The 27,028-nt window shown below is 38.7% G+C and overlaps 2 protein-coding genes and 1 pseudogene across 9 annotated transcripts in view; 2 read left to right on the forward strand and 1 right to left on the reverse strand.

The window, feature by feature from the left end:
* Nucleotides 1-27,028, forward strand: part of MED12L (mediator complex subunit 12L) — a 342,962-nt gene that overhangs the window by 143,183 nt on the left and 172,751 nt on the right. The gene's annotated exons all lie outside the window — the stretch shown is intronic.
* The window catches only part of P2RY14 (purinergic receptor P2Y14), a 60,959-nt gene that overhangs the window by 17,335 nt on the left and 16,596 nt on the right, over nt 1-27,028 (reverse strand). The window lies entirely within an intron of this gene.
* The window catches only part of LOC129034193 (protein SET-like), a 41,078-nt pseudogene that overhangs the window by 5,704 nt on the left and 8,346 nt on the right, over nt 1-27,028 (forward strand).

The following is a 27,028-nucleotide window of genomic DNA, read 5'->3' on the forward strand; positions in this document are numbered from 1 at the left end:
CTACAGGCTCATGCCACCATGCCCGGCTTTTTTTTTTTTTTTGAGACAGAGTCTCACTTTGTCGCCCCGGCTGGAGTGCAGTGGTGCGGTCTTGGCTCACTGCAAGATCTGCCTCCTGGGTTCATGCCATTCTCCTGCCTCAGCCTCCCTAGTAGCTGGGACTACAGGCGCCCACCACCACGTCTGGCTTATTTTTGTATTTTTAGTAGAGATGGAGTTTCATCGTGGTCTCAATCTCCTGACCTCGTGATCTGCCTGCCTTGGCCTCCCAAAGTGCTGGGATTACAGGCATGAGCCACTGCGCCAGACGAATTGAGCAATTCTTAAACGAATTTGTGTTTTATTAACTAAAGCATGCAACAATGGAGCAACTGTATTAGTTGTAAACTTAGTAGGACTTAACGGTGAAAGATGCACTTTTATGCAGCTTGAAGATGTTGTTCAAGTTGTATTTGAAATCAAAGACCTTTACTTTTTATGAGTCCTAGGCTCACATGTTGGGATCTGTTTTTTTGTTTTTTGTTTTCATTTTGGATACGGAGTCTCGCTTTGTTGCCCAGGCTGGAGTGCAGTGGTGCGATCTCAGCTCATTGCAAGCTTTGCCTCCCAGGTTCACGCCATTCTCCCGCCTCTGCCTCCCAAGTAGCTGGGACTACAGGTGCCCACCACCACGCCCGGCTAATTTTTGTTTTTGCATTTTTAGTAGAGACGGAATTTCGCCGTGTTAGCCAGGATGGTCTTGATCTTCTGACCTTGTGATCCGCAAGTCTCGGCCTCCTAAAGTGCTGGGATTACAGGCGTGAGCCACCGCATCCGGCCGGGATATGTTCTTGAATATGCGTGTCTGTTTTAGAACATTCCACTTGTGATATTTCACCTTTCCCATGGATTTCAATACGAGTCAGTCAAGTACAGTGTAAGAAAATAGTCTTATGTCTTGCCTTGCCCCAGGGGAGCTGTTAGATGCCATTTCATTATTGCCTCAGATATAATACCTGTATGTAAAAAATTCTGATAAACACTCCTTTCTCTTTATACTATACACTACACTTTGATGCTCATTGACATCCTTGGACTGTGAAATGTGCCAGGACTAGTTTTGTTTTACTCCATACTTCTTTTTTTTTTTTTTTTAAATGCACTTCCACTTCCTTCTAATGTTTCTTTGAACTCTGTGTGTTACTGCTTTTCTTTTTTCTATTTTCAGCATCTCTTTCTTTCTAAGGGCTACTTCCCTTCAAATTTTAAACCTGCTCAAAGTCCTTAATAAAAAAAGTAATAAAGTCTGTATGTCCAAAAGTCATGCACCCCAATAGCTGTAAACTTGCTCAAGCCATTTTTAAATAACAAAAGTGAAACCCCCCTGCCAATGCAGAAGTAGTGACTTCCCACTGTCAGTGAGCTCATCTTGTTTGGAACTCTCACTAGCCACTGAAAAGAAACAGGACTCCTTAAGAGAAATTACTGATTTCCGATCAGGTACAGGAAAAGTATAAGCTGAGTTGTGACATCTTTTGATCAGAAAGCAAGGAAGTGTTCAGACCGATTAGGAAATGCTAAAAAAGGACACAGAAGCCAACTTGAGGGCACTCCTAGATCTGGGCAGTTTGGGCATTAATGAGAATGATAGCAACAGATGAAAATACATCGAAAACCAAAACAAATTCAGGAGTTTATGGTGATATTAAAAGTATAGATTACAAAAAGGTAGGATGCAAATGAGAAAGCTCTTGTTCACAGAAGAATGCTGGCTAGTAAAGGTAGAAGAAGGGTAGGATTTAGGACATCACCATTTTGCAACCTCAGTGTGATAACTGATTCAGGCAGTAATCTTCAATTGTGACCAAAAGCCACTGGGTGAATGGGTGTGGGAGAATAGTATCTTCCAATCTGAAAACATACTCCCCCCATCATTTAGAGTAATGAAAAGTGTACCTCTGAAGCAGAGAGATCTGGTGGTCACTGAATGATCCAACTTACCAAAAATGAGATAATCTGACATTGTGTTCCTCCTGATATGATGTAATTAGATATACACAACATACTTTTATAATAAACTGTATCAAAAATCTTCAATGAGCAATCAGACAAATTTAGAATATGAAACATTTGATAAAGCAACCAGCCTAGACTCTTTAAAAAAATCAATGCCACGAGAAACAAACATGATGGGCTGGAAGGGGACAGTTGTAGATTAAAACAGGCCAAAGAGAAATAACACCATGAATGAGTGGTGATTGTTGACTGGAGGGAATAGCCATACAAATTGTTTTGAGACAGTTGTATAAATCTGAATACAGATTCTAGATTAGGTGATATTACTGAGTAATAATCTTCCCAGAAATATTGATGGTGTGGTTAAGCGAGAGCGTATTTAGAGATGCATATTGAAGTGTTTAGAAGGGAAGGGTCATGATTACCTGCAACTTATTTTCAAAGTACTTCAGTACAAGAAAACAAAGTGTTATGTTTGTATGTGTGTATAAACTTGTGTATTCATGGAATTTTTTTGCTGATATGTGCATACCTATATGCATATATACATGTATACACACACACACGTGTGTGTGTGTATTGGTTTTGAGGGAAGGGTCCTGTGCTCAGTGCGTGACAGGTAACAAATGCCTAATAACAGTCTCCTGGGTGTCTCTGCTATTTTTCTTACCTTTCCTTCTTACTTTCCTGTGGGGTCTCCTCTGCCCATCCTTAAAATTGATGTTTCTTGTTCTATTCTTGGCCATTTTCTTTTCTCTTTCTATATACTCGTCTATGCCAAAGTAGTCTTTATTTAAAACATTGTTTGTAGCTCTTTGAGCAATCACAGTGTTGCTTTCCACAATGGTTGAACTCATTTACACTCCCACCAATGTGTAGATGTGTTCTCTTTTCTCTGCAACCTTGCCAGCATCTGTTATTTTTTGACTTTTTAATGATAGCCATTCTGATTGGTGTGAAAACAGAACTACCATTTGACCCAGCCATCCCATTACTAGGTATAAACCCAGAGCAATAGAAATCATCCTACTATTAAGACACATGCACATGAATGTTCATTTCAGCACTATTTCACAATAGCAAAGACATGGAATCAACTTAAATGTCCATCAGTGACAGATTGGATAAAGAAAATGTGGCACATATACGCCATGGAATACTATACAGCCATAAAAAAAGAATGAGATCATGTCTTGTGGGAATATGGATGGAGCTGGAAACCATTATCCTTAGCAAACTAACAAAGGAACAGAAAACCGAATACCGCATGTTCTCACTTATAAGTGGGAGCTAAATCATGAGAACTCATGGATACAAAGGGGACAGTAGACACTGAGGCTTACTTGAGGGTGCAGAGTGGGAGGAGGGAGAGGAGCAGAAAAGATAACTATTGGGTACTAGACTTAGTACCTGACAAAAAAATCTGCAACAAATCCCTGTGGCATGAGTTTACCTATACAACCTTCACATGTACCCTTGAAACTAAAATTTTTTTTAATATTGTTTAAAACCGTCATCTATAAAACAAAATTTTCTTTTCATCTTTCAAATATTCTTCTAACACCTATTACCAGACAGTGTATGTGCTATTGGTGATAAAGCAATAAAAAACACCAACATTGTCCCTGCCCTCTTGGAGCTCAGAGCCTACTGTTCTGGCATCTGAGCAGCCCCATTTCTTTCCCCTCCTCCCCTGAACATCTCTAGTTTCTGCAGATCTGGGTCATTTGCAGCTCTGGATGTTGACGAGCCCGGCTGCCTCACCTCCACAGGGTAGCACTCTCATGCCCTCTGAGTTTAGTCATGCCTCACCTTGAGCTACACTGTCTTGTCATCTCTTATTTTCATCACATTCTGTAGCAATAGCTACCATTCATTTTGAGTTTTGTGTTTTACCAAACACAGACAGTGTTAATTGCTTTTAAATATAGTCTTTCTTTTCAATGGAATGTTTGATACTTTGAAAAGACTACATGTAGTATAAGTTAAAGCACAACAAAAGGAACATAGCACCGGGCCGGGCGCGATGGCTCATGCCTGTAATCCCAACACTTTGGGAGGCCGAGGCTGGCGGGTCACCTGAGGTGAGGAGTTTGAGACCAGCCTGACCAACATGGAGAAACCCTGTCTCTACTAAGAATACAAAATTAGCTGGGCGTGGTGGCAGGTGTCTGTAATCCCAGCTACTCGGGAGGCTGAGGCAGGAGAATCACTTGAACCCGGGAGGCGGAGGTTGTGGTGAGCCAAGATCGTGCCATTGCATTCCAACCTGGGCAACAAGAGCGAAACTCCTTCTCAAAAAAACAAAAACAAAAACACAGCACCGACTTGAGAGCGAGAGTCCCACAGGCACTCTTGGATCGTTCCTCTTCCTCCTGTGCCATCCGCCTTTCTCCGCCTTGTGGTAACTCTGTCCTGAATTGTGTGTTTTTTATTTCTTCCCTTTTAAAACTAATGATTTTAGTCCATATGTACATACATTCCTTTGTAAAAATTGTTCACGCTATATGTAATCTTTTAGGACTTTAAAAACATAATGCTGAGTAGAGAAATTTAAAGAGTCTATCACTTTGGAAAGGGAATTGGAAATATTTGGTGAAGATGGACATTCACTCACTCGGTAGCTGAGCATTTTAACTTTTAGGTGTATGCCCTAGAAAACTCCTGCAGATGCATGCCAGGAAGCATGTCCAAGAACACTCATAGAAGCACTGTTTATAATAGCAAAAATATGGAAGTAACCCAGATGATTATTGACAGGAGAATGGGTAAAAAAACCCATTATTTGCCTAGTGAAATTTTATGCAGCAGTGAAACTGAATTAACTACAGTTAGTAACTTTTAAAGCTGCAAGTGGTCCTGATAAGATAGAAGTAATCCTGTTTTATATTGGAGGATAACAAAGCCTAGAGAGCTTGAATAAATTGTCTGTCTAGGTATTGCAAATAGTATGTTGTAGAGCTGAGATTTGAATCAGGGTCATTGCCAGTTTACAGCCTTAATCAATAGAGAATATTGCATCCTATTGAAAGTGTTTGTTTTTACTAGCTTGTCTGTTTTACTGTGTTGGGAGGGAGCTTTGTATTTTCAGTTAACCCAGCAAATGGTTCATAGTAGGTGCTGTATAAACTTTCTGATGAATGACCAAAAATATCCTTATTTTACACAAGAAGAAAGATGAAGGGAGCTTAATGGGTTGAGTAAGTTCCCAGATATGGTAATCAGAGCCCCTACAACTAGGACCCACCCCTTCGAAGCCTTAGTGACTGTAATATCCAACCTGTATGTTCTTAACTTGGTTGCATGCCTCTCTTCTAGTAAATGACTGGGAGAAGCCTGGCATAAGTGATGCCCATATAATGTGGACTATCATTAACCCTGCTCTCAAGTTCCTTAGTCAGGGGTCACCATCACTCTCCTGGTAGGTAGCAGAAGCCTATCCTCAGCTGTGTGACTCTTTTACCTATAATAAGAATCTGTCCAGCCTGAAGCAGCAAACGTTCCAGTGAACTTTCTTCTGTCTCTTTTATTTCTAACCACGTCATGGACGTGGTTAACTTGTAGAAAAAGCTCAGATGTGTTTTTTTGTATGCGGTGGAGGTTGTGAAGAAAGTAGGGTAGCAGACACTTAGTGCCTTTGGCAGGCAAACCAATATTCCTTGTAGATGTAGATTATTAAGCTACTTAGGTATTTTGGTCCAGTGGAACAAAAATTCAAAATAAAAAGTAAAAGCTTAACCTACCCACTTGAGCTTTTTGGTCATCTAATGCCTGGCAGAACTCTGAGCAGGTGCATGTTTTCCTCAGTCTCATTAAATTGTGAAAGATTTCTGGACCTTTGTAAACTGATGGGGGTAGGGCCCTGCAAGCATGACCAGCTGAGTTTTGTCAAGCTCTGCATAAGAGTAGCAGGAATGTTCAGGCGAATTTGAATATTCCTTATAGTGGGGTTGAAGTTTGATTCTGAAAAGATCTAAAAGCAACTCATGGCCTGGCATGGTGGCTCACGCTTGTAATCTCAACACTTTGGGAGGCTGAGGTGGGCAGATCACGATGAGGTCAGGAGATCGAGACTATCATGGCTAACATGGTGAAACCCTGTCTCTACTAAAAATACAAAAATTAGCTGGGCGTGCCTGTAATCCCAGTTACTCGGGAGGCTGAGGCAGGAGAATTCCTTGAACCTGGGAGGCAGAGGTTGCAGTGAGCTGAGGTCGCGCCACTGCACTCCAGCCTGGTGACAGAGCTAGACTCCATCTCAAAAAAATAAATAAATAAATAAATAAATAAATAAGTAAAAGCAGCTTACTTGGGCAGAGGTCCTTGGAGCTGGCTTCTGCCTGTGACTGTCAGTCTCTGGTACCTTTGTGTGGCTGCCACATGCTGGTCTCTGTTAAAATGTCACCTTCTCAGCAAGGCCTTTCCTGTTCATAGCATCTAACATAGCTATTCCCCCTGTGTGGCATTCTCTAGCCTCTTACCACATTTGTTTTCTTTTGTCTCCTTTTGTTGTTTAAAATATTAGGTTGGTGCAAAAGTAATTGTGGTTTTTGTGATTACTTTCAATGGCAAAAACTGCAATTACTTTTGCACCAATCTAATATTTTTTTAACTTATTCTCCTCTCCCCCTATTCTTACATACAGGCCTTCTTAAAGGTAAGCTTTGCCAGACCAGAATTTATTTCTCTTGTTAACGGCAAAATTAGGAGGTCCCAGAATAGAGCCTGCTCTACAGTTAGAAGCTCAATGAATATTTATGGAATTTCAGAATGAACTTACTCATACAACTTTGGTCAAATTAAGGATTTCCTTAACTGTCAAATGATGAGTTTGTTCAGCACTTCTAGAGTTTTAAAATGTACTTTTATATTTTGAATTGTCACTTCAATGTGCATAGTAGATTAACATATATAGATATCCTTTTAAATCTCTGGATCACAGAATTAGAATAATCATAATTCTTGATTCAGGACACATTCTTGTTATGCAGCATTCAAGCAAGGATGACTTTTTACAGATTTATTTTGTTATTCTTAACGATGTTAATAATCTCCTTCAGATTCAGTAACCAAAACGAAAGCCAAGACCTTGACAGTAAGCAGCTGCTCTTGTCTAAATGGTCCGTCCTCCCACCCCCAGGCCATCTCTCTGGATACTTTTATTCCACATTACCTGAATCCTGTGTTCTTCAATCTTTCACTTTTCCTGTTTAACGTATTTTTGTAACATCTATATGTATTCCTAAAAGTGTGTGTGAATGAAGTTACGATTTTAAAACCGTATGTAATCTGTTCATGATTTTTCTATATATTTTACTGACATAAATATATAAAATTTGATTTCATATATATCATACACATCCATGTTATTAAGTATTGCTGTAATTAATTTTGTTTTGGTCACTGTATAGCATTCTGCCGTGTGACCATATCATAGTTAATTCAGTTTCTTGTATTTGGGGTATTTCCAGGTTTTTGCTATTGTGAGTCATGCCGAGATGCATATCTTTGTTGCCTATTGATGGACATTTGAAAATTTCTCGTGGATATAAACCTAGGAATTAAATTGCTGAATCAAGGACAGCATGAATGTTAAACTTCAGGCAGTGATGCAAAACTTTTTTTTTTTTTGGAGATGGAATCTCGCTCTGTTGCCCAGGCTGGAGTACCAGTCTCGGCTCACTGCAACCTCCGTTTCCCAGGTTCAAGCGATTCTCCTGCCTCAGCCTCCATAGTAGCTGGGACTACAGGTGCACGCCACCACACCCAGCTAATTTTTTGTATTTTTAGTAGAGACGGGGTTTCACCGTGTTGGCCAGGCTGGTCTTGAACACCTGACCTTGTGATCCACCTGCCTCAGCCTCCCAAAGTGCTGGGATTACAGGCGTGAGCCACCACGCCTGGCTTTTTTTTTTTCTTTTTTTTTGAGACAGAGTCTTACTCTTGTCGCCCAAGCTGGAGTGCGGTGACATGATCATGGCTCACTGCAACCTCCACCTCCTGGGTTCAAGCGATTCTCCTGCCTCAGCCTCCCAAGTAGCTAGGACTACAGGTGCCTACCACCATGCCTGGCTAATTTTTTGTATTTTTAGTGGAGATGGGGTTTCACCATGTTGGCCAGGCTGGTCTCGAACTCCTGACCTCAGGTGATCTGCCCACTTCGGCCTCCCAAAGTGCTGAGATTACAGGTGTGAGCCACTGCGCCCGGCTGCCAAACTGTTTTCCAAAGAAGTTACACTAGTTTATATTCTTATCAATGATGTGTAGTGATCCTGTGGATATCAGTCCTCTCTGACGTTTTATCTTTTCAGATTAAAAATTTTTTCTTATGAAATGTTATTATATTGTAGTCTTCATTTGTACAGTGATCTCAAATGATATGGGCATCTCTTCATATGATCACTGGTATTTCTATGAAATGTCTATTCATATTTTTTGCTTATTTTTCTGTTGGGTTGTTTATGCTGTTACTGATTTGTAGACTTCTTTGAATATTGTTGATATTTTGTTTGGTGTTTCTACTATAAATAGGCTTTCTAGATTGTGACTTAGTGTTTTCACTTTTAAAGTTATATTTCAAGAAGCAAAATTTACCAATTTTAAGGATCAAATTATCATTTTTTCTTTTCTAACTAGTGCTTTTTGTATCTTAAAACTTTTCTGTCCTAAAGTTTAGAACAGTGCATATTTTTTCTTTTTCTTTTTTTTTCTTCTTGAGATGGAGTCTCGCTCTGTCACCCAGGCTGGAGTGCAGTGGCACGATCTTGGCTCACTGCATCCTCCGCCTCTCAGGTTCAAGCAATTCTCCTGTCCCAGCCTCCCAAGTAGCTGGGACTACAGGCGCCTGCCACCTTGGCCGGCTAATTTTTGCATTTTTAGTAGAGACGGGGTTTCACCTTGTTGGTCAGGCTGGTCTCAAACTCCTGACCTCAGGTGATCCACCCGCCTCAGCCTCCCAAAAAGCTGGGATTACAGGCGTGAGCCACCGCGCCCAGCCTAGAACAGTGGTTTTTAAAATGTGGTCTGCAGAACCATAGGGGTTCCTGACACCCTTTCAGAGACACTATGAAATCAAATCCATCTTTATAAGAGTACTAAGATGTTGCTATATTCATCGTGCTGAAATGTGCACTGATGGTGCAAAAGCCATGATGTGTAAAATGTTCAGGTGTCTTAGCACAAATCAAGGCAGTGCACTCAACTGTTCATTGCATTTTATACCTTACTGACGTGCAATCTTAAACAAGAAAAGAAAAATCAGTTTTACCAATTGCTTAATAAAGCAATATTAGTTTTTATTAAATCTCAACCATGAAAATATGTCTTTTTAATATTTTGTGTGCCAAAAAATTATGTATAAAGTACATTTACTACTTATGATGATTGTCTAGAGGAATGAACACTTGTATATAATTGAGTTATAAGCTGAATTAGATGCATTTTTCATGGAAAACCATTTTTACTTGATCGAATGACAAACTAATAATTCAGCATGGGTGTTTGGCAAACATTTTCTCAAAACTGAATGAACTGAGAGACAATTTTTGACAATGATAAAATTCAAGCTTTCAAACTGAAAGCAGAATTTTGGAAAGCTTCTGTCTGCTGTTGTGAGTTTCGTAGCTTTCCGGTATTGACACCGTGAGGAGGGGCAATATTAATTAGTATGATTTTTTGGTACTGTAGAATGAAAAGTGTTTATATTTACAAATTTCTGCATGAATGTATTTTATCTACATGACCAATGTATGATGTTATAAAATTGAGCATAAGTAAAACACATAGACTTAAAGGTCAAGACCAAAAGATTTCAGTGTTACAAAGTATAAAATATTCATTGATATGGTTTTAGATTCAATATTGCAATCACGCTTTAAAAAACCACCTGTTGAGTTTTGTGCTGTCAAAGAAGAAAATCCAGAAGGCCATTATTTATCTGTATGAGATTGGATTTTCTTCAACATACTTTTAACCTAAACATTTTGCAAGAGATTGGACATGGAAGTGGATATGAGAATCCAATTGTCTTCTCTAGGCCAGATGTTAAAGAGATTTGCAAAAATGTAGAATAATGTGACTTGTTGACATAAATTTTTTTGAAAATATTTTTTATAAAAATGTTACTTGTGTTAACATGCTATTTAAAAGTTTTATAACTGTCACAATTTTAATTTCTAAAATAATAAGTATGGATAGGTATACACAAAAGCTCTTTGAGGTCCTCAGTAATTTTTTAAGAGTAAAAGGGATCCTGAGACCAAAAATTTGAGAATTCTTGGCTAAAATATATTTATCTATATTTTCTAATAAGAGATTTTGTTATGGTTGTTAGTTTGCTTGTTTTAGCACTTCAGCTCTTAAGCTATTAAATATATGTATTATACTGGACTGTCTATAAATATCAAAAAAGGACACCACATTTTATGAAGAGTAATTAAATGTAAAAATATACAAAACTTCCCAAGTTCATTTTTGTAACTTGTACGAAACACATATCTTTCACTTTGTTTTCTTGAGCATTTTTAAGGTTGTTTATCTACCCACCAGATGTGTGAATCAAACAGGTAGTAATCCTCATGTCTTTCTCCCACCTTTTTTTTTTTTTTTTTTGTATATGGCCACCACCTGTGGGTCTCACAGCCCCTGACCTGTAATTCCAGGCTCCATAATTGTCAGGACCATTGTTCTGGCCAGGAAGGAGTGGCCCCGTTTTTTTAGAGTGTAGATTACTTAAGGTAGTAGGTAGTCAATGGGCCTGTGTCGATAGGTGTTCACTACCTGTGTACTGACACAACGCCCAGTTTTTTGTGGGAGTGATAGCAGGTAAATTGGGAGAGGTACTCTTTACCCTTTATTTCTGTGATTTCATTTTTGGCCCTCTGACTCTCAGATTACAGCTCAAGCAGTTTCCAATGGGATTTTACACTTTTATCCTAATATGTTATTAGCAGGGTTGGGAAGGAAACTCCATTTTAATTAAATAGCTGCTGCGTGCCAGGTACTAGCATGTCTCGTTTAGTTTCTCAGCAGCTGTTTGGCTTTATCTGTTTTTAAATTTATTTAATAGGAAGTGGGACAGAAGAGGGTCACAGAGGTGAAAGAGCTAAGAAACAAAACAAAAGGTGTAGCTCAAGATCATGGCAGATTCAAATCTAGTTGTTTATCTGTAAGCATCTCCTTTATCCACCATGCAAGATTGCTTCTATGAAAATCTGAGTCCCAATAATACTGACTATTTCATACAGTGTGATTATTGCTGCTGTTATGTAAATATCCAGTCAAGGGACTGACCAGTTTTGTGCACTCTTGCGTCTAACTTGTATTTATATATTAATCATGGTTTTTATTGGACCTGGTCATTTCCTTAGGTCAGAGACAAGGAGTGATAGGTGAAAGGGTAGTGGATTTGAAGCCAGATGACTTTATTCTTCAAGTACCATGCTTGGTCTTGATTAGCTGTGTCATCTTGCCTGAATCACTGAACCTCTCTAGAACCCCATTTGCTAATTGGTGAAACAGGAGCAAGAATAGAAGGCCTTTTCCAGTGTCTCCTGGTTGACAAAAACATCCAGTGAGATGAGAGTATCTGTGTAAAGGCTTTAAAAACGGGGGACTATACTCATGGGAGTTTAGTACTTGTACTTGGAAGTGTTAGTTAGAAGTCTTAGATCTCCCTATCACATAAAAATTATGTCAGATATCATTAGTGGTTTTCTCCTTGCCCCTTGGCATCTGGGATTGCCTTTTGAGACTATATCTCTTTAGTTGGTTGAGTCATCAAATTGTTGATATTTTACTATTTTTTACCTTCAAAAATGGCCATACCAAAAGTTATTAGTAAAATTACAAATGTTAAAATATATGTATTTGTATCAATATCAAAGAGAGTATGGCAAAAGGCAAGTAAGCCTAGATTTTATTGTAGTTTTCAAAACAAACTTTTACTCTGGATTTTTTTCTCCTCAGGCTATCTTGAATTCCATGTGTTGATCCCTAGTGACTTGTTAAATGTTTTGTGTTGAAGAAACACTAAAGGCAGTGAAGCATCTTCCCCTATAATGGATGGGACTGATGGACTGATGTGGAGAGTTGCAAATGCTAGTCTAGTCATTTTAATTATGTTAACTGGGATACACATGCACACACACTTTCACAGTGGGTTATATATATGTGTGTGTGTATATACACACACAGTAGGATATTTTATATATTTATATACACACATATATACACATACACACATACATAATTTTTTTTCATTTTTCTCTTGTGAATGCTTTCTTTGTGGAATACTGGCAAGAAAGTTGGGAGGTATAAAAATGAATTAGGACTTAAGAAGTTGCATTTTCTCCATTTAGAGAGTCATTTGTTGACAAGAGTCACAGTTTTTAAAAAAGCTCTGCCTTCCCTTAGTTGCAGTGTTCTTATAATGTATTCAGAAGACAGGGCTCCTTTTAAAAAGATTTTCTTTTGTTTACGTTCTTTCTTCTTTTTTTTTTTTTTGCCTGAGAAATAATCTGGAGTAGATTCTAAGCATGTATTAAGTTTTAAAATTATCTGTTAGTCTAGATTTTTGGAAATTACTACATAATTTATAGAAAAACAACACAATAATACTCCTTGTCCTTGCCATCCACAAATTAAAACAAAAAATGCTATGAATGTTTGTTATTTAAATGTTTAATGCTCAGAGGAAGGAATCAGAAGAACCAAGGAAAGGGAAATTAAAACCCAAGACACTAATAAAAAATAAAACAGCAACTATGAGACCTATTTAATTCCTATTTCATTCCTTTGAAAATAAATTGTGACTTACCATTAAATCCATACCAGTGACCCATACATTTAATATTTTAGAGAAGACGTCACAGCTGCCTTGCCTGAAGGATTTCACTTTTGGCTTCAGTTTTTGTAGAGTTTTAGCATTTTGTGCTTTTAAACCAAACTGTCTGGTTTTTGTTTTCTTCAGTATATTCATTCTTTATTGGACTGTCTTTGCCCTGAGATTATATATACCATAACCCAGCTGTACTGGTCCACTTTATCATACCAAATACTAATTTTTCTCACCACCCACATACCTATCCGACTGTCTGGATAATAAGTGTTTTTAAAATAGGAATTTCCTAATGCCTAATGTACAAGCCCCATGAAAGGAAATCATGCCTTATCAAATTAAAAAAGGATATTTACAAGGAAAAGTTAACTAGACTTGGTTTATTACTTGAATTTGGAAAAGTCTTGCGTAGCCTATAACTCTGTGACTCCATCCATTAAAAAAAAATTTAGGATGTCAGCACCACACAAAGCCATTTTACGTTGGAATCACAAATATTATTTAACTGTACTCTGCATTAGATGGAATTTTCTTACTTACCAATTTTTCCAGTCTCTTAGGTTCTCTGTAGGCAAGATAGGATCAGCAACTGAGTGTAGCATTTGATGTTAAGGGAAATAGATTTTGCTTTCTGCTGGACTGCTCGTGTTGACCAGTGGGAAACACTGCATTAGCTTTCAAATCAAAACATTTAAAGTGCTCTCTGAAATATTGACATCTCGCCAAATGCTTGAATGTCAGGTACTACAGATGTCCAGTATTCTTTGGAGCCCAGCTCTAATATATGCTTGTATAAGTTGGACCTGATTTGGATTTGCTTAGGGTTACAGATTAGCATATGGCCTGACCAAATAGTAAATAGTATGAAACCGGCTGTGAAAAGGGAGAGCGAGCAAGTGAGAGCTCCAGCCAGCGGGAAGATAGATCTTTCCCATGCTTGTTTATGACCTTTTCCTGTGAAGCTGTTGTAATAATAGCTTCTGTATTTATTGGGAAGTATTTTTAAGTTGTAATTCACATGGCTTCAAACTAATTCCTTGAAATTAGTTGGAAAACCAAAAAATATTTGAGAGTAAAACATCTGCACGTTTCTTTCTTTCAGTACCAGGGGAGGAGGCAGGAAAGCTGTTTAAGTAGGTGTTAACTTGAGGGTCTTGACTGGTGCAGGGCAAGATAACTGTCAAATGAGAAGAGATATTGAAAGGACCCCAAGACTATGCTATCTCCTCTGGGACTTGGGGGATTTGCTCCTCTAGACTTATCCTGGTCTAGGGATGGACTTGATGCATGCCAGTACCTCTTCTACTCCATCTGTTATCCTGACACATTTCCAGCCTTGAATTGGGGCTTTTGGGTCTCCAATCATTCTTCATATTACTCCTTGACTTAAATCTGGTTTCACAACATTCTGTTTCTGTCCCGGGTTGTTACTTGACCCCAATGCCTGGATATTTCCTTCTTTAACAAATTGTTCCTGGGGCTCTCTGAAATTATGCTCTGGATTAATACAGTCATAATCCATCTTTCAGGAGGAAAGGCCTGAGTCTCCTGTACTCCGTCTACTTGAATTCATCCAGTTTAGGGCCTAAAGCATCAACTTTTCCCATTTTACCAGTTTCTTTCCTTCTGTCCTAGAGAGGCATGCTCACGATCAATCATGCCTGTTATCATTATCAAATAAAATAAAGTGAAAACCCTCAAAGCTCTCCCTTAAATATGAATCCTCTTTATTAGCAATCATCCAAACGGTACCTTTATCTCCTTATCCAAACTTGTTGGAAATGGTCTGCATTTGCTGTCTCCACTTTCCCATTCACTCTGTAATCTAGTCCACTCTGCCTTCTGTCCTCAGCACTTCTCTAGAACTGCCAAAGACCTCCTCATTGCACATTCCTCAATCCAATTGACATTTTGAAAGATTTTTTTTTTTTTGTCTTTGAGGTAGCTTTTTTGGGATTGTGGTGAAATACACATAACATTTGCCACCTTAACTATTTTTAAGTGTTCAGTGATGTTAATTACATTCATATTGTTGTGTAACCATCATCACCATGCATCTCTAGAACTGTTTTCATCTTGCAGAACTAAAATTCTGTACCCATTAAATAATAATTCCCCATTTTCCCTTGCCCCTAGTCCCTGGTAGCTACTGTTCTTCTCTACAAAGTTGACTACTCTAGCTATCTCATAGAAGTGGAATCATACAGTATTTGTCCTTTTGTGACTGGCTTAATTCACTTAGCATAATGTCTTTAAGTTTCATGCATTTTGTAGCATGTGACAATTCATTTATTTTAAAGACTGAATAATATTCCGCTGTATGTATATACCACATTTTGTTTATTTATCTGTCCATAGTCCCTTGGATAGTGTCCACCTTTTGGCTATTGTGAACAATGCTGCTATGAAAGTGAGTATACAAATATCTACTTAAGACCCTACTTTCAGTTCTTTTGGTTATTTGCCCAGAAGCAAAATTGCTGGATCATGTGATAATCCTATGTTAATTTTCTAAAGGAATTGCTATACTGTTTTCCATAGAGGCTGAATGAACCATTTTACGTTCCCACCAACAGTGCACAAAGGTGTCACTTTCCCCACGTCCTTGCTAACACTTGTTTTCCATTTGTGTGTTGTGTTCTTTTTTTTTAGTAGTAGCCATCTTAATGGGTATGAGGCATTAAGGCAGCTTTTGATGATGATTCTCTCTGTGGTACTTTGGCATACTGCCCTTGTACCTTTCTGACACTGTTCCCTCCATGATTAAGGGCTTGCCCTCAAACGTTAATGTTTTATGGATTCCATCCTGAGCCCCATGCTTTTGCCTTTCTCTGCCCTTGCCCTGCCCTGTTAGCACCTGTGACATCTGTGCCACCATCTCTCACCACCTTGCACCTCTACACTGTTGTTCCTTGCACCTTTCTACCCAGATGCTTCTTGGGTTCTTCCTACTCAGTGTGTCTCTCTCACTTTGTGATAATACCATCTACCCGTTACCCAAGCTGTCAATCATTAAACAGTCTGTCTCATCCATTCCTAGCCAGTCAGTCACCAAAGCCTGGTGATTTTTTTTTTTTTTTTTTTTTAACGCTTAAATATTTCTTGAGTGTTATTCCCACCAAACCTCAGATCATTTTTTGTCTGTGTTCCCTGCCTTCAATCTGCCTCCCACCCACAGGGTGTGTCCTCCATTCGCCCGTGAGAGGAATCCCTCTAAAATACAAGCAGCACTGTGTCCCTTTTGCGGGTCTCTAATACTTACAAGATAAGTTCATGGTGTTTAATTCAGTAGAGTGCTCTGTGATTTGACACCTCTTCTTCCGCCACTATTTGCCTTGGTCTGTAATATCACAGCAACACTCAATTGTTTGAACTCTCTGTGAATATCTGTGGTTCTTGCCCCCTTGCTTGGGCTTAAGATCTTTCCTCTGCCTAGAATAGCTCTCTGGAATAATTTCTCTTCTCCTTTCACCTGGCTTATTCTGAATTTGAATTGCATTTTAAAAAATTTCAGCTATTTGTGTACTTGCTTCTCAGTCTTTATTATATCCACATGCCACCTGATCTGTTTATATCTGATATTTATGTACATGGAATCACCTTAAAAATTAAATGTTTACCCTCATCCTAAGTAAAAATAGCTTTGAAGTCACAGATTTTGTGATTCTTTTAACATACCTTGAAAGTATTACATAACTGTGTAATAAATTTGTCTGAGTTCTATTTAACCTATGTGTTTATCATCCCTGTGGAAACATACTACTTTCAGATGCAGTTGGCCCACCCTTTCGTATGGGAGGTTATTCCTGGACCACCCATCCCCTCCCTCCCTATGCAGGATAAACTCACCTTCCTCTGTTACCAAAAAGTACTGTTAATGTCTCCATTCATTCATCTTTCTATCCGTCTCTTTATGTCAGCCAACTAATAATTTATTAGTAACCTTCTGTATTAAATACTGTGAGAGGTACAACCAGGAGTAGTGCTTAACTTGTTTATGCCTAGTGTTCCATTATTGGAATGCTAAGCTCATGGGAGTTATTCATATCCTATTGCTCAAGGTCATCGCTAAGGTCTGATTTTTCACAGAAAATAATTGCAACCTCTGGCATAAATACTGATTTTTAATTGTCTGCCAGTTGTTTCTCCCAACTAGATTGTGTGAGCTGTTGAGAGCCAGGGCAGTGTCTTAATTTTGCATCTTTGGCACCTGACATTTTTATTCATTTAATTAAAGAAATATAAAAGTAAAGATGTGTTGCTTCCTTAATTTTCTCTTTCAAGTTTTACTTATACTTGTGTTTCATAAATGATACTTCTAAACATGTTCATAAAGGCCAGAGTGAAAGTAAAAAAGTAAAAGTTAATATGTTCATTTTTATTTTTGAAGGCTTATGATGCATACAAATAGACTGTCATTTGTACATATTCAGTTTGCTATGCAGGAGTAGGTTTGTTCATATGTAATCTGCTAACTGCTAGAACTTATCTAGAAAACCTTGAGTAAAATGTGTGTATTTTAACCAAAACTGGTATTTGGGGTTGTGTGGATCAAACCTGGTCCAATGTTATTGATTTAAAACAATGACTGTAGTGTTAAAAGGAGCATGTACTACATTAAAATGACATAGGGAATGCGTATACATTTAGGGGAATATTTATTTTAAGGGAACTTGCCCTTAAAATAAATATTACATGTTGTGAGCTAAAGGGAGAAATTATGTTGCCTTAAACTAAAGTCCCTGTCTTTTGAGTTCAACACTCTTGGGAAACTGTAAGGAAAATGTATTAACAGAATCCACTAGCATGGAGCTAAGGACTTCTGGAGATCTGGGGTCATGACAGGCACCCTGTATAGTGATATAAATGTCAGTGTCTGGGATTTAAGAGCCTGTTCTGAGAAGAGCCAACAATATGGAGAGTATATTCCTATAAATGAGTTAATTGAGAGGCACGTATACTGCACTCAAGTTTTGCACTGTGCCAGAAACCATTGACTGTCCCAGGGGCCTTCCGCTCTTACCCCTCACTCCAGTTTAGAGTGGAGCAACTGCAGATCATGTTCATTTCCAAACACACCATCTGTTCTCCCTCCTCTGGCCTTTGTTGGGCTGTTTCCTAAGCCTGGCATGGGCCCTCTTAAATTTCAACTTTTGTGGAGCTTTCCTTTATGTTCTTACTGAGAATCAATGGTTTTCCTCTCTCTGAATTCCTATAGTGCTTAATTTAATTCTACTTAGGCCACACCTCAGGCTTTGTACTGTATCACAGATGGTGATGGCTGTGTCTTCTGATTTTTTTCTTTTTTTGTGAGGGGGGTGGGTGGGTATTTTGCTGATGTTGCCCCAGTCTCATTCATGGAGTGAGTCATTTGGCTTGTCTGGGGAATGGGATGGGGCAGGTGACTTTTTTGCAGCCTCTCTCATCCATATTGCCAGGCTGTCCAGGATTACTTTCTGGGCTTTAAACATCATCCTTTTGCTGAGAGCAATCCATGAACACCTGACTCTTAAGACTTAGCTCCGCTGAAAAAGGTATTTCATATCCAAGAAGGTGATTTAATTTAATCAGTGAGGACCTCCACTACTTTTTTTTCTTCTTCTTCTTCTTCTAGTCCAAGAAATGGATACGTTTGATATACCTTCTTTTTGTTTTGATATTTTTCTTTTTTTTTTTGTTAATTTAAACTTTTAAGATTTATCAAAGTTATGCATTTGTGTACTTTAAGAAACAATTTTAAAAAACGTATAATGAAAAAAATAGAAGTCCATACCCTTTTCTTATGCCCTGGTAGCCACCTCTTTTTCCTTCTCTTTTTCCTTTTAGCTATTTCCTTTCAGCCACCTCTTTTTCCTTTTAGCTATTTCCTTTCAGCCACCTCTTTTTCCTTTTAGCTATTTTTAGGTATTAGTGCTTGTATTTCTTATGTAACTGGAGGTTCCTGGCTTTTGATAGTGTCTGTTGACTTCCTTGTGTGGAAGATGAGGATTTAGCTCACTGTGCACATTTCCCTTTACTTAGATAATTATGTCCACAATTTTTGGATAAATCAGCATCTTTCATTCACATAACTAGAGCTATATGAGTATTATTTATAGCAGAGGCTTAACATTTACGTTTGAAGGATTGCAACTCCCTAATTTCATCTAGTGACCAGGGGAAACCTTGCTTTCTTGGTCTAGTGAGGGCAGGCTTCCCTCTGGGTTCTGCCTGCCTATTTTCCCATTTATAATTAGTTGAGATATGTAAACATGCTATATAAATGTTAGCTCTTATTATTTCAATTTTATAATTTGAACCAAACCTTATTTAATCTAGTTCTTAGCTATACGTGTATGTGTAAGCTTAAAAGTACTTTTGTGAACAGCTGCATTTAGAGAGAGATGTGAGGTCCAAGTGCATGTTTATGTGTATGATAAAACTTTTACAGCATAGATGCTTCTTAGCATTACAGCTCAACAGGCAGAGGAGATTTGTGTTGACAAATGTGCTTGTCATTAATAACTTTGTGTTACATTTCACTGGAGAGACCTTCTAGCTTACCAGTTTTAGGCATTTTGCTTTTGGCAGGTTGCAATTATTGCTGTCTTATAAATGTCACATACGTGATATATATACACACTTCCAAAACTGTGTTTTTCATTCTTCTTGGAATAGTTGAGACTTGTCTGCTACCAAAAGTCTGAGTCAGATTCTGATACTTTGCCTTGCTGCTCTTTTTTTTGTAGTTTTCCCAGAAACTTTATATTATACTTAACAATATAAATATAGTATTATACTCATAATAAGCAAGGCCTTTGCTTGTATTCATTTAAAAATGTAGAGAAGCACTTAAAAGATAGGAACTTTCGAGTCACAAATAGGCAGGCTGAGGATTGGCTTATGGAATTGATGAAACTGTTGGGAGACCAATTTCATGTAAGAGGGAGCAATCTGTGGATAGAACTATCAGCCAAATAACGGGATGTGAGAGGGATACGGTGACTTCCATTTGTTTGTAAAAATGCTGTTTTGGGATTTATACTAATGGATACCCTTCATGTGTGACATGCAGTGTGACTTAAGTATCTACCTTAGCTTTTGCCATAGTTCAAAAGTTGGGGGAGGGAGTTTCTAGATAATGAGCATCCAGTAGAGTAGACGGAAAGTCCACGGCAGTTAAATTGCTCAGCAGAAAAGGCCAGGGGGAGGGGGCTGGGGGTGCAGGCAGGCGGTTTGGGTATAAATGCCCACCAGCTGTGGTTCTGCCATGGCTGGGGAGGAGAGTCTGTGCTGCTATGGGCCTTTTTAGACATCTCTAACTGAACACACGCCTTTTTTCCTGCAGCTTCCCTTCTATAGTGGAGCTTAGAAAGTCTTGTCAAAACTGGCCCCTGAGATGAAACCTTTGGCCATCTTAAGCTAGTGTTTTATCCAGGACAAACGAAGAAAAAATACAGCGAACTTGTTTACTCCAGCATAGAGACAAAGTCAGGATTAGATTAATTGTGATTCTTTGCAGTTAATGCTACATAACGTGGCATATGGAGTTAAATTTGGATATAAAAGCCAGCAGCACTGCCTCTTATAAACCAGGAGACCTCAGGCTAGTTATGTAATCTGTCTCAATCTGTTTCCTCATCTGCAAAAAGAGTCTAGTACTACCGCACTATTAAAGTTGTTGGAAAGTTTAAATCACATAAGGTGTATTTTCTTACTATAATGCCTAGCTCTAAGGTCAGTAAATGGTAGGGTCTCTTTTTACTATGACAGGCTAATTGTTCCTTTACAATGCTTTCAAAACTGCATTGTTCAACATATGCTAGATAGAAATACAGTGCTATGCTTTGTGTTTTTAATGAATGTTAATTGTTATGGAAAGAGCCAAATTTGAGTAGGTCTTTGACCCAGCCACTGTGGTCATAGGAAGGCTCTTTTAGATACATAGCCATACGCAACTCACGGAAAGTATTTTCAAATTATAAATATAATACAAGAGGAAATAACATCTCATATGCAGTACCCTGGTAAACTCAACTATTAAGGGTGGGGCACACATGATGGAGTGCTTCTGGGAGCTTTACATTTTTGCCTCAACATGCCTAAGGTAATAGGAGATATTCTCATCTGTGCTTTACTCTGTGGTCTCAGTAAGGAAGGGATAGAGACACATCCAGGATCAACCAGAGCTGGTGGTCTTTCCCTTGGTCCCCATTGCCAGTCCCACCCTGTCTCCACAGGGAGTGTGAATGAGGATGGCTCCATCTTTCTTCCCTCTTGTCAACCACAGAAATTAGGGTTTTGCTATTTTTTTCCTAATGTAGGCAAAACATGTGGTCCTAAAGTACCTCTCCATTGCCAGAAATCACAATGGACTGCTGCCCTACAGGAAAGACAAAAGCTTATTACACTAAAGATGAGTTTCTCGTATTTTAAGATCTAAGAGATGGTAAATAATAGTAAAGGCAGGAAACATTTATTTTTCTTAGGTAAAGAGAACAAAAACTCATACAAGCAGAGCATTTTGTTAATATTTTGTTAGTTCAGCTGACTGGTTATTAATCCAGTCTGTTTTTTTGTTTTTTTTTCTTGGTGGGAAATGACAGAGGTTTTTTTTTTTAAATGGGTCATGGGGAAAATAATGTTTGAATTTGCTAAATAATCTCTTGCCATTTGCCAAATCAAATATCACTTATCAAGTCCACATATGAAGTATGTATGATTTGCCAGGAGTTAGGATACTTAACCCTGTATTAGAAGCACATAGATTTGAAAACAAGAGAAAAGCAGCACATGATACAGCTGCTTCTGAGATACAAGAAATGGTGTAGTTTTAAAAAGAAATGCTTATGAGAGATTTTAGACGTTTTTGAGCTGTTAAGTTTTCTAGAACCATTTGGAATGATTTTGAAGTGACCTTGCCTGGAAAGCATGTTTATGTAGTTTCTTTTTCCGTACCGTTTATTCCTCAACTTCAGTTTAATTCTCAGTTTACTGTATGCCAGTTGGCATGTTGTAGTTTAAATATTTTCAGAACCTTTCCACTGCATATTAATCTCTTAGACAGTTGAAACATTTGTTGACCTGTAGTCCTGTTTTTTAAATTTTTTATGTGAGAAACAATATATCTGAATAGTTAAGAGCATTGTCTCCAGAATAGATTGCCTTAGTTAGAATACTGGCTGAGTTACGCATTAGCTGTGTGTCATGGGGCACATTACTTAACCCCTCTGTACTTCAGCACCCTCATCGTTAGGAGAATCTGTACAAAAGTGATTATAATATCTACTTCAGAATACTGTTGTGAGGAATATTGTTCTGTATGCCTGGCACATAGAAGAGAAAAATAAATATTGTCTGTCATCAGTATTATTTCGTATATGGAGAACTGAAAGGAGCTTCAAGATTTGCATTGTGTGGGCTTTCATACCATCTTTAAAAGATGATTGCTTGGAGAAAACATGCTTTTGAAATTCGGTTTAAACATGGTATTTATGGAGCTATATCTCACAACAATTTTCCTCTGGCTTACATTTTAGACCACCTTTTGTTCAAGTGTCATGTGGACCACTTGGCTTAGATGAGATTCACACAAATTTTTATATTCCAAGTTCCTCCTTCTCTCTCCCTACTACAGCCTTTGAATGGCAATTAATATTTTCTGCTTCCTTCCCTACCTTCCCTCTCTAACTTCTTTTAGGCATTTTGTAAATAGATAACATAAGAAACAATTTGTTTTGGCCACAAGTTCAATTTTTCTGGCATAAAGCTGTATTTACTTTTGATATTCCTGATTAGTGAAGGTGCAGGCCCAGTATCTATACCATTCCAATTTGTGGGTCTCTGAGGTGCTCCAAGGCATTTACAGGAAAACTCCTGGGATTCATTTTCTTCCACAGGCCCAAAGTGGGAGTTCCAATATGGTATGAGGCCACTCTGAGATGGATTAGAAAGATCTGGAAGCTAGATGGGAACTAGCTCGGGCATAATCAAGTACTCTGGACTCTCACAATTGTTGCTTTCTAATATAATTTCACTAGTTGTTCCCACTTTCTTTAATTCTGTTTGTTGTCTTGTTGCTGACAAGATAATTTTTAGTACTTTCTAATGTGGTCATTGTGTATAAACCAGGTGAAGAAAATTTTCTGTTATTTTCTTGAAGAATAAAATGAAAAGACTGGTTCATGAAATGCTATTTGAGGCTGGCCCTGGGTTAAATTCCAGGGTATCCCTTGCAACAGAACAATGAGAATTTTCACATTCTTAGCTGTTTTTTTTGAATGACTGCTAAATCTCTAGGGCTGTGGTGCATCCTGAGGAACTTAGGGATTTTCCTTTTCTACCTTTGTTCACTTTAGATCTAGCCTCAACAAATAAACGTCCTTGGGCTTTTTAAGAGTCCAGCCTGATCAACATGGTGAAACCCCGTCTCTACTAAAAATACAAAAAAATTAGCCAGGTGTGGTGGTGCATGCCTTGTAGTCCCAGCTGCTTGGGAGGCTGAGGCAGGAGAATCGCTCGAACTTGGGAGGTGGAGGTTGTGGTGAGCTGAGATTGCACCACTGCACTCCAGCCTGGGCGACAGAGCAAGGTTCTGTCTCCAAAAAACAAAAAAAAAAGTCCTTCAGGGTCAGGTCTTTGCCTACTCTAAGGTAGAGAAGGCTTTGTGGACGGGAGCTGTGGATTCAGGTTGTGGTGTGCTGTTAGCTTCTGCAGGCTTCGCCTTTGCCACCTGTGAAATGGTGCTGATAAGTGGTGCTGCACACACATATGTAATATATATGTATTTACTGCTAGCAATAAATCAAATTTAATTTTTAAAAGCATTTGGGAAATGACATAGTTTAAATATACTGGAATAAGGAGAACCTTTTTTAACACATGGACTGAAAGGTTCACCTAAGGTGGTGCCTCTGCATATTTCAACTCTTTGTGTTTGATTAGTTATCCTGCTGTAGGATTATGGCCACACAACTCTCTGAGAACAATGGTTTCTGTGAGGTGCTATCAACCTCTGGCTTTCCTTCAGAAATAGGCACTCCTTTTGAACTATGCTATATTTTTCTTAAAGCCTTTAAGATTTAAGGAGGAATTTTCTGATCTGAGGTACAGAACCCCAGGAAATACTTTCGGTGAGATTTTATTCACCAAATGCTTAACCAGTACTGATTTGGATAGGGTGGTCTTCTAACTTATTAGCCAACCTGGACACTTTTGAGAATGAAAAGAGGGCTTAATTACATAGGGACAGCAGGAGTGAACTGGGTCTGTGTCAGGCAAACTGGGGTATGTGTTCACCCTAAGAATAAGTAGACACTGGATAATCAGAATAAAATTTTCAAATACTAAAAATTTTTTGCAAGCTCAGGTCTTCATAAACATCTTAAAATGAGCCTCAAGATAGGTAGGTTTTACTTTGCCCCTCTTCGTAGTGAATGCTACTATGTGCAAATTTATTGAGCTTCTACTGTGTATAAATACTCTGTGTTAATCTTTCAGAGAATTCTTCCACTTAAAAGAGCTCATAGCATTTCCAAACAAAAGTTTAGAGTCCTGGTTTATAGTTCTTGCCCCAGTGCATTCTTTTTCCACTCTGTTTATTCTGTTTTAAAGCTGATTCCTTCATGATGTCTCTAACTGTGTTAGTTCATCCTGTTCTGTCCTTTCTGTAATCCTTGTATTTTAATTCTAAGTTTGGAAACCAATCCCTTTTTGGTATGTGGCAAATATTTTTTTCATGTGATACATAAACGATTTGTAGGCACTGTGAAGTGCGGAGCTCGGGTTATTTTCTGTTTTGTTTTTGTCAACCACAGCATTCAGCTCACTGCTGGGGATATGGTGATGGGTGGGACTGGGGACACCATTGGTGTGGTTAGGGTAACAGATCATGAGTGTGTTTCAGTTGTGGAAAGAATGAGGGCTAGTAAACTTAATGGACACGGTGTTTAAAAATAAAAAGAGCCGCAGTGTCACCTTATCTAGCCTAATGAAATTGTATGGGCTCTCTGTTAAGAGTTGATATAGCCAAAATGCATTATGAACTTATGTTAACCTCTCATTTCCTTCTTGATCTAGGTCTACTAATATCTTTTAAAAGCCAGTTTTTGTTGTTGTTGTTTGTTTTTTGAGACAGGGTCTTGCTCTGTTGTCCAGGCTGGAGTGAGGTGGCATGACAGTGGCTCACTGCAGCCTTAAACTCCTGGGTTTAAGCAATCCTCCCATATTAGCCTCCCAAGTAGCTGGGACTACAGGCGTGTACCACTGTGTCCAGCTAATTTTTACATTTTTCATAGAGATAGGGGTCTCACAATGTTGCCCTGGTCGGTCTCGAACTTCTGAACTCAAGTGATCCTCCTGCCACAGTCTACCAACGTGCTGGAGTTACAGACCTGAACCACTGCACCTGGCCCTAAAGCTGGTTTTTAATGACATTTTACATAAGTACAGCTCAGTGCTGACCGGCTTTGTTTCCCAGTGATCACTTTTCTGAGGTTTGTAGGTATTTGGACCTAGTCTTTAAAAGATAAATAACTATTTATTCTTGTAAATAACTGTAATCTTTTTTTTCTCTTCAGAATACTGTTCCTGCCTTAGTTGTACTCAGACTAAATTATACTCAAAGCTGAGACGTCTCTAGTAAAGTCAACATTTATCTTTATCTTGACGGCGTCACATCTATTTTTCTGGCCTTCCAGTTTCCATCTCCCCAGACTGATTTCTTTGATGGTGTGGATGTGTATGGTGTCTTTGGTTCTGTGTGTTGCAGGGCAAGCATGGCCTGAGGATCCCTGTGTGTTTAACAATGGAATGTCATCGGCTTTTGTTTTTTTGGAGGGGAAGCATCTTGATTTTCAGGGCCATGTTTATTTATGCATTTAATTCTGAAATAAGAGGGGGTACAATTTTATAAACTAAATTATACTCTTCCCCATTCTCTTTTGGAAATGCCCATGAATGAGACAGATTAGAGAGGTATTTTGCATGAACGAATGATGGAGAGACCAAAAAAAACCCCAAAAGGCAGAGGTGGAGATACATTCACAGCCACTGTTTTATCCTAATATCAAGCTAGTTGCTAATCTAATAGGTTAAAAGGAATATGATGAATATTTGCAGGATTGAACTGATAGTCAAGTGTAGCCTACCTGGAATTGTGGAGGGTAGGAGGGATGGTGGCCATGGCTTGCTAGGTAATTCATGGGTAAGTAATGGAGAAACAGCCATTAGTTTTCATACATTACTTCTGTTAGACAGGTTGGTTGCTTATCTTCAGAATAAAGTAAAAATGCCCACATAACTCCTTAAGCTGGTGGTTCTCAAAGTGTGGTTCCTGGGCCTGGATCAGCATTACCTGAGAACTTGCTGGAAATGCAAGTTACCCAAGACTCCCAGACACCTCCATTCCTGAAACTCAGCCTCTGGGGAGGGGTCCAGTGGTACATGATGGTTTTTTTTGTTTTGTTTTGTTGTGTTTTGAGACAGAGTCTTGCTGTGTCATCCAGGCCGCAGCGCAGTGGTATGATCTTGGTACACTATAACCTCCACCTCCTGGGTTCAAGACGTTCTTGTGCCTCAGCCTCCCGAGTAGCTGGGTCTACAGGCGTTCGTCACCATGCCTGGCTAATTTTTTTGTATTTTTAGTAGAAATGGGGTTTCACCATGTTGGCCAGGCTGGTCTTGAACTCCTGACCTCAAGTGATTCACCCGCCTTGACCTCCCAATGTGCTAAGATTACAGGTATGTGCCACTGCACTCAGCTGAAGGGGTAGATGTTTTAACAAACATGTTAAAGTTTGAGAATCACTGTTAAAACAACAGTTTTTTAATAGCTTTGGGCTATGAATACCTTTCAGAATTTAATGAAAGTTAGATAGCCAGAAAAATGTACAGACACATTTTATACACTAGCAGGGAATTCATGAACTGTCCTGATTAAGTCCCTGTTATAAAGGAAACATTTTGGTTTCAGGATGTATCCCATCAGAACTATTATATTTTAAGTCACACTAGTGATAGTTTGGATTTGAGAATTTTATTATTGTTCATCTCCAGTAGCATGAGTAGCCCTGGACTGTGGTTTGCCCCCAGCTTTTTGTTGGAAGAATTTGCACACTGAGGTATCTCCAGACATTAATGCTGAGCCCTGTGGTGAATGTAAACATGGTACCTATGGGGTGGCCCTGACACCTGGCTGTCAATAGTGGGTGCCTGCTT

Source organism: Pongo pygmaeus, chromosome 2, assembly GCF_028885625.2.
Source record: "Pongo pygmaeus isolate AG05252 chromosome 2, NHGRI_mPonPyg2-v2.0_pri, whole genome shotgun sequence".
In the NCBI taxonomy this organism is placed as follows: domain Eukaryota; kingdom Metazoa; phylum Chordata; class Mammalia; order Primates; family Hominidae; genus Pongo; species Pongo pygmaeus.